We start from the raw sequence: 10,964 nt of genomic DNA, 5'->3' as shown, positions 1-10,964 counted from the left end.
TACAATTAAGTCATTTAACACAAATACAATCCCTGTGGACATGATAACTCGATACTTACTTATTACTTGATAACGGTTGTGTACACTTGCACAAACCTACGCGTTACAAGTTTTTGGCACCGTTACCGGGGATTGTTAACTGTTGCCATAGTCATTTTTTTCGTGATATTATTTACTTCCAATTTGGTGTGTTTCTAATATTACTAACTTATTATTTTAATTTGTGAATTTCTTTTCAGGTGTTTATGAGCATAGATCAGATTATCAATTTACTCCTTGTAGACCCTGAAATTGAGCAAACTTTCAAAAAAAAGAAGACGTGAACAAACAGCTCAAAGACAAGTCAAGATGGACCTTGGAAATCAGAATCAAGACCAAGGTAATGAAGCCAATCATGTCAAAATCCTATCCTCGTTGCCGATGATAGGGATTGATGCATCAGGCAATATATTGTGCCACTTTTTAGTGAGTTAAATCCAGGAATTAGAAGGTCAGATATTGAGGTAACCTAATTTGAATTGAAACCAGTGATGTTTCAAATGCTCCAAATGGTAGGCCAATTCAGTGGTATGCTCACGAAAGATCCACATCTCCATCTTCGATTGTTTATGGAGGTGAGTGATTCATTCAAGATAGCCGGTGTGACTGAAGACACACTGAGGTTGAAGTTGTTTCCGTATTCGTTGCAAGATCGAGCACGAGCATGGCTAAATTCATTGCCACCAAGTTCTATTTTTACATGGCAAGAATTAGCAAAGAGATTTTTGGTTAAGTATTTCTGACCTAGCAAAAACGCTAAGTTAAGGAATGAGATCACAACTTTCCAACAATTGGATGACGAGTCTTTGTCTGAGGATTGGGAGCGATTCAATGAGTTACTTCGAAAGTGCCTTCATCATGGGATTCCTCATTGTATCCAGTTGGAGACATCCTATAATGGTCTCAATGCACATACAAGATTGATGGTAGATGTTTCTGCGAATGGTGTAATTTTGTCTAAGTCTTATAATGAGGCTTATGAGATCATTGAAAGGACCACGAGTAATAACTATCAATGGCCAACAAATCAAACAGCTTTAGGAAAACGTGTAGTTGAGGTTTATAAAGTTGACGCCTTCACTTCTTTATCAGCTCAGGTATCGTCTATTTCCTCTATGTTAAAGTAGTTTGCCGCTAATAGTGCCAATAATTTTACAGCTTAGCCACCAAGTCTGTTTGAAGTAGTTTCCTATGTATACTTTGAGGAAGGTCATTCTTTTGACAATTGTCCATCAAATTCTGAGTCAGTGTACTATGTGGAGAACGAACATCGAAATAGGAGTGGACAAGGGCCCTAGTCCAACTTCTACAATCCTTCATGGCGTTATCATTCTAACTTTTTCTTAGAGCACCCAATGAAATAGAACAAACAATAACTTATTGCAGCATAGACCCAACCAATCTCAAGGGTTTAATCAGCAAGCTCTAAAACCACCTCAAGCCGAGGCATCAAATAGTTTGGAGAACTTGCTGAAAGCGTACATGGCAAAGAATGACACTTCGATCCTAAGCCAAGCAGTAACATGAAAAATTTGGAAAACCAATTGGCTCAGTTAGCTATGGAGCTGCGTAATAGACCACAAGGAACATTGTTGAGCAATACTGAGAATCAAAGAAATTTGGGTAAAGAACATATCAAGACAGTGGTATTGTGAAGTGGTAAAATTCTAGAACCCTGATTGATTGATGTCAAAGATAAGCCTGTTGAGAAGAATTGTAACGCCCCAATTTTCGGGTTTTCTGTGTTTCTGTGATTTTTAAAATTTGTGTGTGTTCTGGTTAGTTAAAATATATATTTTAGTAGGTTAGTGGGCCTTTGGAAGGCCCAAAATTAAGTTAAATCTGTGGTAGTCTTCGAAATTTTAATTTTATGAACAGGTGATGCAATTGGCATTTGGGCTTTTAAGAGTAAAGGGGTAAAAGATGACGCAAAAAAGAGTGTGGTGTAGTGGCAAGGTGGTGCCACTTAGGGGACAAGGAAGTGACGCCATAGAGGAAGCAAGGGGTCCAAGGTTCAAGTCTTGGCTCTTGCAATATATTTTGGTTTTTCTTTTCAATAAATCTGGAAACAAGCAGGTGTGCTTTAAAGTTTAATGTGTTGGATTTATGACACAAATGAGTTGATGGCCTAGTGGTGGTGGCGTGAGTTGGCATGTGAGAGGACTTTGGTTCGAATCCCTTGGCACGCAAAGGTTGATTATTTTGCTATGTTGGGACGGCAAGAGTTGGTGTTGGTTTTAAACTCTGGTGATAGAGGGATCCCACATCGGGAAGCTAACATAAAAGTAGATGGAGAGCTGGCTTTAAATAGAGCAAACCATGAGGAGAGTAGGCATACCCTTCTTGGCTGATCCCTCTCGCTTTGTGACGTGCTCATTTGGGTTGGGCGTTAGCTAAGAGTGTTTGGAGCGCAGATTAACTATAGTCTCCTAACAGGTGTGTATTTCTCATGACTCTAGCAGTAGGATAGCTATTTCGAGCCGTGATGGGCTGAAATGGGCCATGTGGTCCCAATGGGTCGTTAGGTCCAAGTGGATAAGTTGTAGAATTACTAAAATACCCCTGTAGGGTAGGACTACCGATTTACCCCTAGAGGGTAAAATGACTATTTTTCCCCTCGTGCGTAAATGACTAACTTGTGTGATGATTGGGTTAGTTGATGTAGATTTATGTTAGTTATCGTTAATTTATAAGTCCAATGTGTTAGTGATCGATTGTAGGATTATCGCATGGAAGATATCGTCATCAATCATCATCAACCAGGTGTGTAAACGACACCCTCCCTTAGACTGAATCAATAAAAGTCGAAACACCAAAACGTTGGTATTTTGTGAACTCGCGAGCGTGCGAGCGCTCGTGAGACAGTTGTTAATGAATATGGTGCATTTAGATGATTAGAGTGCAGAGTGTGCATTTGTGACAGCCCTAAATTGACCCTAGTCGGAAAGTGGTTTCGGGACCACAAAACTGAGTCATAAAAATAATTAACTATTAAATTCTGTGTTTATTATATGTGTAAATCATGTGTGAAAGTATCATGCTTTGATTTGGTTATTTGTATGTGAAATTTTTAAGATAGGACTCATGTGATAAATATATAAAGTGTGATAGGTAAATTTTAAAGTACTAAATAATGCATGAAGTAATGACATGAGGGATTTGCATGTCAAATGCACCAAATTTTCCTTAGTGGCCAGCCATAAATGATGTTTGATGTAAGATATATGTTTTGTTTTAGAATTATAATAAGGGATGGCTTTATTTTTATTTTAAAATAAAGTGATTAGTAAAACAATAAAAAAAAGCATACATGCTCATCTTTCTTCTTGATTGCCGAAATGGGAAAAGGGAATTTTGAAGAGGAAAAACCAAGGTATTCGGCCATGGCTATCCTATTTTAAGGTATGCATTGTGATTTTTCTTTTTAATTAACTATGAGATTAAATTGATAAGTACATAGCTTATTTAACCCATGGTTTAATTTCATGAGTCAATAGATAAATATCCATTCGGCAAGTGCTAAATTAGTGTCATTTTGATAAGTTTTTTTTGGGATGTTAATTACTTGTTAAGTAGCTTAAATGATGTTTGAATGAGTAGAATTCATGGTTGAAAAGTACAAATTGAAAGTGGCCGTATGAGTGTATATAGATTTTAGAAAGAAAAATGTTGTTGTTAGTTGAGTTGCATTTGATAAATATTCATTCGGTCAAATGGGAGAAGAATAAGATGAATTTAAATGTTGTGGTTTATTATTTTAGTTGGTTAAATGATGTGGTCATTGCCGAATACAATTATGTTAAAGGAAATAGGATTAAATGTTGGTTTGATGAACTAAATGCTAATGGATATTAGGATAAAAGGAGAAAAAGGGTTAAGTTATAAGAGAATTGAGGGATATTCATATTTAGACATTTAGGGTTATATAAATTTTGGTCATTGAGTTATGCGTTATGTGAAATATTTAATTTATATACATAATCAGTCATGGTTTGACAAATATGTAACCTATGTGTAAATTGCTACAATTGATCATGCGATAGAATTTATATATAAAAGTTAAGTTGTGTGGTTAGGGCCGAATGAGATATATAAGATATTAAAACATGTTATAATTATATATTGGTGTACATGGCTGTAATTAATCCTCTACTTGAATTCGATTAGGTATGGTCATGATAAGAGTTTAGTAGAGTTAATACCTTAAAATTGAATGGAGTTTTAGTTAATCTTTTGTGTCGTGTTCGTTAAAATAGCTGAGGATTTGAGTATTATTATACGTATTTAGGCTAAAGATATTTCAGCTATGTTTTATATCTATGAAATAATTATAATGGAAAACATGTAGGAGTAATTTCGGCATGTTAAAAATGTGGTACGTGTATGGCAAATTGTATATACAATTTGCATTGAAGTTACCCTTTAAGGTCGAAATGGGTAATTAAATTTTTGGTGTGTTTGCAAATTTTTTTATTTGTAACTTGGCCTGCGAAATGGATGTATGATAGTTAATATGTGTGCTTAAGGTGATGTGATAAAATAATTATGTATATGGTTTGGTTCCATTATTGAGTATAAGGGTTAAATGCTTTAAAGAAGCTTTTAATATTCGAAATGATTAAACAAATTCATTTGTTTAAATTAAGCCCAAGAGCAAAGAGGAACTAGACCAGACAAGGGAAAGGAGAAAGCGATCGAATAGCCTACCCGCAACTGTTCAAAAATATCTGAGGTAAGTTTTCGAGTAATGGAACTTAGATCATGATTCGTTTAGATCATGTTAGATAGCGAATCAAAACCATGCTCTTTGTATGTGGCTATTGAGCCGAAAATGGTAATGGTAGATAAGTGCCTTGTGTCTGAGTTCTAGTAATGAAAATGAAATAAAAATGTGTTATGATTTGTGGACATATGTACATGATTATTCGGATGATATCCGGGCTAAGTCCCGAAGGCATTTGTGCAAGTTACTATATCCGAGCTAAGTCCCGAAGGCATTTGTGCGAGTAGTTGCTATATCCGGGCTAAGTCCCGAAGGCATTTGTGCTAGTGACTATTTCCGGGCTAAGACCCGAAGTCATGTGTGTGAGTTACTATATCCGGGTTAAGTCCCGAAGGCATTTGTACGAGTTGCGATATCCGGATAAATCCCGAAGGTACTTGGTTTGAGAATGAGCGATCTCGCTGTAATAGTTTCAATTAATACGCTCGTAAAATCCAAACGATGAGGTATGTTTCGTATATGCATTGGAATAGATGATTCCCTTTAAATAGTATTCGCTCAATCGATTAACAAGCTTCTGGCCTTTAGCTAAGTTGATCCCATATATATGAATATAAGGGTTGGAAATGTGAAGTAAGTATGATTTTGAGAATATGTGTATATGAAATTTTTCGTTTAGTCATATGAATGCTATACTTCAGGTGTGCATAATTTCATTACTCAAACATACTAAGCATTAAATGCTTATTCCGTTGCTTTGATTTTTCTATTTTATAGATTTTGTTCGTCAGCTATCGGACTCGAGAGTGTCAAAGTCGAAGTCGTCCATACTATCAAAGCCCTTTTGGTACTCTTTTAGTTGAACTTTGAAAATGGCATGTATAGGACTGCCCTTTGTTGTTAGTCATGTACTTTTTGGTAATGTATATATTTGGATAGCCATGCGAAAATGGCTTATATATACTTTGAGCATAGCATTATAATCGTTTTGTATGTTGTTCATTGAGAGGTATGGAAATGTTTGGTAACGATTAGCCATTGGAATGGTTAATCATGATCATTTTGGTGCTATGTATGACAAATTCTAGTTGATTCATGGAAAACCATGAAATAGGTAAAGTTTACCTTAAAAATAGATGCTGACAGCAGCAGTGGTGTGGATTTGGAAAATCACTAAAAATATTAGGAATGGAATTAAATAGTGAATAAATTATGTAATCGAACCTTGATGAATCTATTTTCATAGGAAAGTAACGAAACGATCATATGAGCCGTATTTTATGGGATGTTTAAGTTTTCGTGAAACAGGGCCAGAGCGATTTCTGAATCCCCTGGTCCGAATTTGGAAATTCACTATAAATCAACCAGAGATAATTAGAAGTCATGCCCTATATTTAAAGATTCCTTTTCGAGTCTAGTTTCTTTAGAAATAAACGGCATAAGTATTTGAGCCTTGTACAGGGAGATATCTAAGTCGTAATGCATGAAGGTCAGAGTAGTCGAACCCTAAAACAGGGGAGACTTTAACTAATAAACTGTACTAATTGGCTTGACCAAAAATTCTAGAAATAAATTTGTAGATGGACATATGAGTCTATTTTCAGAAAAAATTTACGGAACCGATTTTCGAGTTTTGGAACTCGAGATATGATTTTTAAGGTGACAGTGACGTAGTTAGCCAGCTTGTCTGGAAATTTTAACGTAGTTAGATATGATTCATGGACTGTGCAAATAAATGGATTAAGTCTGTTAGCACCTCGTGTTCGACTCCGGCAACGGTCTCGGGTATGGGGTGTTACAATTTTATTGGTATCAGAGCTACGGTTTAGTCGATTCTAGGACTACCGTAATACGTTTGGGTCTAGCTATACATGCCATTATGTGTTTATTTGATAGTTTGGGGATTTTTGACTGTTAAAAATGTGTTTACTTATAGAAATGGATCCCGATCCCAACCGAGCGGTAGCTGATGATCTTGAGAGTGTAGCGCCTGCTCCCGTGCAAGGGACAGCGCCGGCGGACTCTCAACCTATTGCTAGCAATCAGAATGATGAAGCTAGACAAGCTTTTTATAGCGTGATGAATGATTGGTTCAACCAATACATTCGAACTAATACGGCTGTTCCACAACCTCCATTCCCGACTAATACAACCCCCGCACCTACAATACCTCCAGTAACTGACCAAATAAGGTCAAATAAGCCCCCAGTTGACAGAATCCGAAAACACGGGGCTACTGAATTTAAAGCTACAGACAGCGATGATGCCGAGCAAGCTAAATTTTGGTTGGACAACACTATTCGGGTACTCGATGAACTATCTTGCACACCCGATGAGTGCCTAAACTGTACTATCTCCTTGCTACGTGATTCTGCCTACTATTGGTGGAATACGTTGATTTCTGTTGTGCCCAGAGAGCAAGTAACCTGGGAGTTTTTCCAAACCGAGTTTCGAAAGAAGTATATCAGTCAGAGATTCATTGACCAAAAACGGAAGGAATTTCTTGAACTTAAACAACGTTCCATGTCGGTTACTGATTAAGAACGAAAGTTTGTAAGGCTTAGCCGGTACGCTCGAGAATGTATTTCTTCAGAAGCTGTGATGTGTAAACGTTTCGAGGATGGACTGAACGATGATATAAAGCTGTATGTTGGCATTTTAGAAATCCAAGAATTTGTGGTGCTTGTCGAACGAGCTTGCAAAGCCAAAGAGCTTAGTAAGGAGAAAAGAAAAGCTGATATGGGAGCAAAGGAGTTTCGTAAGAGATCTTTGGGAAAGCCCTTTCAACAGTCATCGAAGAAATATAGAGATGACTTAGGCCGGTCTAGAGACACTTCGGGTTTTTCTAGACGAGATCGTGATCGACCCCATATGAGTACACAGTCACTTCGGTCGCCAGTGTTGGAAATGATCGTCGAGGCAGAACGGAGTGCCAGTATTGTGGTAAATGGCGTTCGGGGAGTTGTAGATTCCATGACCGCTCCTGTTACAAATGCGGATCAGTTGACCACTTTATTAAAGATTGCTCGAGATTGTCTAAACAGAATGTAAATCAAAGTGGGAAACTGGGTGCTACCACTGTTTGAGGTAGACCATCTAGAAACACGAGAAATCCTAGTGGTGGTCAGAGAGGATCTAGAGACGCTACAACCAGATCTGAGGCTCGTGCTCCTGCTAGGGCTTATGCTATACGCGCACGCGAGGATGCTTCCTCGCCAGATGTCATTACCGGTACTTTTACTCTCTTTGAAACTAATGTGATTGCTTTGATTGACCCTGGTTCTACTCATTCTTATATATGTGAAACCTTAGCATCCTGTAAGACTTTACTTATTGAGTCTACTGAGTTCGTAATTCGAGTGTCGAATCCCTTGGGTCGTTATGTACTTGTTGACAAAGTGTGTAAGAAATGTCCCCTAGTAATCCGAGGTTCCTGTTTTCCGGCCGATTTGATCCTTTTACCGTTTGATGAATTTGATGTTATCCTCGGTATGGATTGGTTGACCGTACATGATGCAATTGTAAATTGCAAAAGAAAAACCATTGATTTGAGGTATGTAAACAATGAGATAATCCGAGTTGACTCTACTGACTTGAATGGGTTGCTAACTGTAATATCATCGATGTTGGCTCAGAAATATGTAAGAAAGGGGTGTGAAGCATACCTTGCGTATGTACTTGATGACAAAGAGTTAGAAAAGAAGCCTGAATTTGTACCGGTGGTTTGTGAATATCTGGATGTTTTTCCCGAAGAATTACCGGGTTTACCACCTATTCAGGAGGTAGAGTTTGGTATTGAGCTTGTACCTGGGACTACACCGATTTCGATAGCTTCGTATCATATGGCACCAACGGAATTGAAGGAATTGAAAGCTCAGTTGCAAGAGTTGATGGATAGAGGTTTCGCTCGACCAAGTTTCTCACCTTGGGGTGCACCAGTATTGTTTGTGAAAAAGAAGGACGGAACCATGAGGTTGTGCATCGACTATCGTCAGCTGAATAAGGTGACAATAAAGAATAAATATCCGATACTGCGTATTGACGATTTGTTTGATCAACTAAAGGGAGCCTCAGTGTTTTCAAAGATAGATTTGAGATTGGGTTATTATCAGTTGCGAATTCGGGATTCGGATATACCCAAAACTGCTTTCAGAACGAGATACGGTCACTACGAGTTCTTAGTGATGCCGTTTGGGCTCACTAATGCCCCTGCGGTATTTATGGATTTGATGAATCTGATCTTCAGACCGTATTTGGATCTATTTGTAGTTGTGTTTATCGATGATATTTTGGTCTATTCGAGAAATTAAACCGATCATGCTGAACACCTGGGATTAGTGTTGCAAATTTTACGAGATAAGCAGTTATATGCTAAGTTCAGTAAGTGTGAGTTCTGGTTAAGAGAGGTGAGCTTCTTGGGTCATGTGGTATCTGCGTCGGGTATTCGAGTTGATCCGAGCAAAATTTCAGCCATACTTAACTAGAAGCCTCCGAGAAATATTACTGAGGTTCGAAGCTTTTTGGGACTAGCCGGCTACTACAGACGGTTTGTAAAGGGTTTCTCGATGATAGCCACACCAATGACGAAGCTACTTCAAAAAGATGTTAAGTTCAAATGGACGGAAAAATGTCAAAAAAGTTTCGATCAACTGAAAACTTATTTGACTGAAGCTCCAATTCTAGTGCAGCCTGAGTCAGGCAAAGAGTTTGTCATTTATAGTGATGCATCCCTACTTGGGTTGGGTTGCTTATTGATGCAAGAAGGTCGAGTTGTGGCCTATGCGTCGAGACAATTGAAGCCACAAGAGAAAAATTATCCGACCCACGATCTTGAGCTAGCTGCCATCGTATTCGCTTTGAAAATATGGCGACATTACTTATTTGGTGAGAAGTGCCATGTATATTCAGATCACAAAAGTCTCAATTATTTGATGACTCAAAGAGACTTGAATCTGCGACAACGGCGTTGGCTTGAGTTGTTGAAAGATTATGAGCTTGTCATTGACTATCACCCGAGAAAGGCTAATATGGTTGCAGATGCTTTAAGTCGTAAATCACTATTTACTTTACGAGCTATTGATGTACACTTGTCTGTTCTATCCGACAATGTGTTAGTAGCAGAATTAAAGGCCAAACCATTGTTGATTCATCAAATTCGTGAAGCTCAGAAAGTCGATGATGAATTGGTCGCAAGACGGGTTGAATGTGTTTCGAATATGGAATCAGAGTTTCAAATTGATGATGACGATTGTTTGAGGTTCAGAAGTCGTTTGTGTGTTCCAAGAAATTCAGAACTTATTTCGATGATTCTGAACGAAGCTCATTGTAACCGAATGTCAATTCACCCGGGGAGTACGAAAATGTACAACGATCTGAGACGTCAGTTTTGGTGGCATGGTATGAAATGAGACATTTTCGAAGTGTTTAATATGTCAGCAAGTGAAGGCAGAACATCAAGTGCCTACGGGTTTACTTCAGCCGATCATGATACCTGAATGGAAATAGGATCGAGTCACGATGGATTTTGTATCTGGGTTGCCAGTATCGACAAGTAAGAAAGATGCGATTTGGGTTGTTATTGATAGACTGACTAAGTCAGCTCACTTTATCCCCGTACGTACAGATTTTTCATTGGATAAACTAGCTGAATTGTATGTTTCTCAGATTGTGAGATTACACGAGGTACCTATTTCTATTGTGTCAGATAGAGATCCGAGATTCACCTCGCGATTTTGGAAGAAATTGCAAGAAGCTTTGGGTACCGAGCTGCATTTTAGCACTGCTTTTCATCCCCAAACCGATGGTCAATCCGAGCGGATAATTCAGATACTTGAGGATATGTTGAGATGTTGCATCCTTGAGTTTAGTGGTTCATGGGAACGGTATTTACCTTTGATTGAATTCGCTTACAACAATAGTTTTCAATCAAGTATTAAGATGGCACCTTACGAGGCTTTGTACGGTCGTAAATGCCGTACACCATTGTTTTGGACGGAGCTTTGTGAAAGTAAAATTTTCGGAATTAATTTGATTAAAGATGCTGAGCAGAAAGTAAAAATAATTCGTGAAAGTCTAAAGGCAGCATCCGATCGTCAGAAGTCGTATGCAGATTTAAAACGAAGAGATATTGAGTATCAGGTGGGAGACAAAGTGTTTCTTAAGGTTTCACCTTGGAAAAAGATACTCAGATTTGGTCGTAAGG

At 38.1% G+C, this 10,964-nt stretch overlaps 1 non-coding gene across 1 annotated transcript; it reads right to left on the bottom strand.

Annotated features, from left to right (window-relative positions):
* Positions 1-797: 797 nt before the first annotated feature.
* LOC121205822 (small nucleolar RNA R71) lies at positions 798-904 on the bottom strand. The gene has a single exon (XR_005900895.1). It is a non-coding gene; the product is annotated as a small nucleolar RNA R71 (small nucleolar RNA).
* Between the last annotated feature and the right edge of the window lie 10,060 nt (positions 905-10,964).

Source organism: Gossypium hirsutum, chromosome A08 (assembly GCF_007990345.1).
Source record: "Gossypium hirsutum isolate 1008001.06 chromosome A08, Gossypium_hirsutum_v2.1, whole genome shotgun sequence".
NCBI lineage: Eukaryota > Viridiplantae > Streptophyta > Magnoliopsida > Malvales > Malvaceae > Gossypium > Gossypium hirsutum.
Note: the sequence above shows the minus strand (reverse complement) of the source record. Positions and strands in the feature narration are given on the sequence as shown.